Here is a 3,155-nt window from a genome sequence, read left to right as displayed (position 1 = left end):
ATGGAGTCAGGATTAACGACTTATTTATGCTATCATAATTTAAAAATTGTAAGAATAATTCCTTATTCCTATAAGGATTTACCATTTGAAAATTATAAGGATTTGCAATGTTTTATGGAGTCAGCAGGATTCATGACTTATTTTATTTATCAGCGTTGACGATATGAAAATTATCTGGATTTTAAAGATTTTATGGTGTCAGTATAATTCATGAGTTATTTTAATTTTCATAATTGGAATTTTTTATGAATTTTAAATATTTTATTGAGGACATATTATCAGGATTTATGAGAGTTGTGTTATGTGATAATAACAAGATTAGAAATTAGAAAGAAGCATTAAAAGAAAAAAATATATGGAAAATATTTACTGTAGAGATTTAATAAAATAATTTTTTAAAATATTACATATTGATGGATGTTATATTTCAAATTTTTTTGAACAAAAATATTAATTAAAAAATGAAATATGTATTTGTTTTTGGTTAATTTTAATTAAAATTTGATAGAGATTTTTAAAAATTTGAGTTTAAGTTGTTTAACGTGTAGAATTGGACTGCTTGAAAGATTTCTTAGAGTGCTGAATATATTTATGCATTGAAAAATGTATTTTAAATAACAAAAATTCATCTATAATTAAATTAAAGTGCACTAGAAAAAACTTTCCCACAATGAATACAAACCATTACATAAAGTAAAACAACAATGGAAACCTGCTGTGCCTATATATGCTTCCCAAATTTCTATTTTTAAAAGCAAATTGTTTCTAAAGCCTTCATCCCAAACCTGGAAAAAGAAAGAAGAAAAATAAAATTCACTTGGAACAAAGATTTAATGATCTTGATGAGAGTACAAAGATGCACTTATCTAAAACCTTATTTTATGATTGATAGTAATTTGCAGTAACAGTGAGGCTGATTAGATAATGAACTTAGATTAATGAAACAACTCAGACATTGGTAATTACAATGTATAAAATTTTCATGCTTTTTGCCAATTGTACTACTACCCACAGAACTTACATTTGAAATGTTATTTTATGATTGATAGGAATTTGCACTAAGAAATCAGATTAATGAAACAACTCAGACATTGGTCGTTACAATGTATAAGGTTTTCTTAGAATAAGCATTAAGTTTTTTGAGCCATCATTGTCAAATTTTGAATTATTCTTTAATAAGATCACTGGATCCAAGATATACTTTCACAAGATAATTAATAATTAATGCAAATAAAAAAAAAAATAGTATATTTGTAAAAGAAAATGGTATATTTTAATGAAGATAGATTCGCTTACCTGCAAAATAATTCTTACAAGTAAGAAAAACAATTGTGAAGAAAAAGTTAGCCAAATTTAATGGAAGAAATGCAGCATAAGTTGAAATCATACCCAATTATTGCTCTGGTTATCATACCCATTTATTACAGTAACAAGAGCAAGAGCATCTGTGAGGTATGTGAACAAAACATACCTATGGATGGCAATGACATGAACGATTCAATGGAAGCTATTGATGGCTGATATTCTTAAGCCAAAATACCTAAAACCCAGCATTCGAAATAGATCTTCGCAATCTATAACATTTGTTCTCTTCTGAAGGCTTCATAAATTTGAGTTGCATACTGAATATTTGTCTGATCATCTTTGAGTTTTTGTACAATGGTTAAAATTATTAACCAGCAACCACACGGGATAAAAAATTATCTTCTGTAATTGCGACCGTATTCTCATACAACACCATCAACAAAGGGATTCTATTGCTAAACATTCAATTACAAAGCTGTTGTTGGTGGTGCTTGTTACCTCTGATATGCAGACGAGTTGAAAACAGACCAATCCAAAATTCTTGACTTTCGTCTTGGTTTTTCCCTATTCCACTCATTCCCATTGAAGTGCAGAAAATTAGAAGAAAGCATCTCCAAATTCCTGTGTTGAACGTCAATTTCTGATCCCATTTAGCACTGCAAAGTCTATACAAATGCATAACAGCTTGGTTTTACTTTTTCTTTTTAATAGAAAACATTGGCATAAATTCAATGTTAGGATCACTAAATATCATGAAGAGAAGTAGTGGTGTTTTAAGAAATTGGGATATTACTGGTTACACAGATAAATTAAATAAACTATATTTCACAGGAATACTATTTATCTGATCAATTTGAAACTGAACTCTAAATTAAATAACTTGACCAGAGTCAAGATCTATACAAATACATAATAGCCTTGGTTTTTTTGAGAAAACATTGGCATAAATTCAATATTAAAATCGAGAAATATAAAAAAAACAAAGGTAGTATTTTAAGAAATTGAAATACTATATGTCACACAAATTTACAGAAATTTTTCCAGATTTAAATAGACTATATTTCACATAAATACCATTTATCAATACCACAAACTCTACAAACTCTAAGCAACCTAAAACTCTGAACCCCAAACTACATACCTTAACCAGAGTCAGAGTCAAATTCATCTGAACCAGCTAGCATACCAGAGATCGGAGGATTATGGACGAAGTATTCATCTTATAAAATGTCTTCACAGTGTCGTTAGAGAAAGATTTCAAATTCGGATTCCTTCATCCTGAGCTTCTCCTGCATCTGCAGCTACAATTTCAGGCCCTAGGGTTTTTAAAGGCATGAACGTCATCGAAGGTCAACCCTAGAACTCCAAAGCTAGACGACGCTACACAGAACTGACAGAGGCATCAAGCGATCCCTGGGGAATATCCGGGAAAAAATCGCGTTAGATGCCTATGTGGGGGCCATTGCTTTTAGTTGGCTCGTACTGAAGGGATGCAAGAATCATGATCACCCACTATTCTATTCCCGAGTTAGGTTTTCTGCAACCACCATATATATGCACACTTTATTTAATAGTACCATTGCACGTTAGGTTTTGGCCAACTAGGTATGCCTAATTTATCTTACAATTCAATTGCTGGTGGGCAAGCCATAAATCCCATGCTATAGGGATTTTAATGCCTTATAGTACCCTGTTTTATGTATGACCATAGCCATGCCGCTATTTCATGCCATGGTAATAGGTCACAATAAATGTGGTTAAAGGACCCACTAAATGTTTAAAGATGAACGCATAATACAGGAAGACACGAGCCCTGTCTAATCTTCATCCTTTTGCGGGTCCCATGAACG

At 31.1% G+C, this 3,155-nt stretch overlaps 1 long non-coding RNA gene across 1 annotated transcript; it reads right to left on the bottom strand.

Moving 5' to 3' along the window:
- Positions 1-1,373: 1,373 nt before the first annotated feature.
- LOC149255288 (uncharacterized) lies at positions 1,374-2,687 on the bottom strand. Its single transcript, XR_016266349.1, has 2 exons — positions 2,447-2,687; positions 1,374-1,970 (listed from the first exon to the last, which is right to left on the bottom strand). It is a non-coding gene; the product is annotated as an uncharacterized LOC149255288 (long non-coding RNA).
- Positions 2,688-3,155: the final 468 nt, after the last annotated feature.

This window comes from Pinus tabuliformis, chromosome 7, assembly GCF_031772625.1.
Source record: "Pinus tabuliformis cultivar Carrire ecotype Pingquan chromosome 7, CPIR1, whole genome shotgun sequence".
In the NCBI taxonomy this organism is placed as follows: domain Eukaryota; kingdom Viridiplantae; phylum Streptophyta; class Pinopsida; order Pinales; family Pinaceae; genus Pinus; species Pinus tabuliformis.
This window is presented reverse-complemented; position numbering and strand designations above follow the sequence as displayed.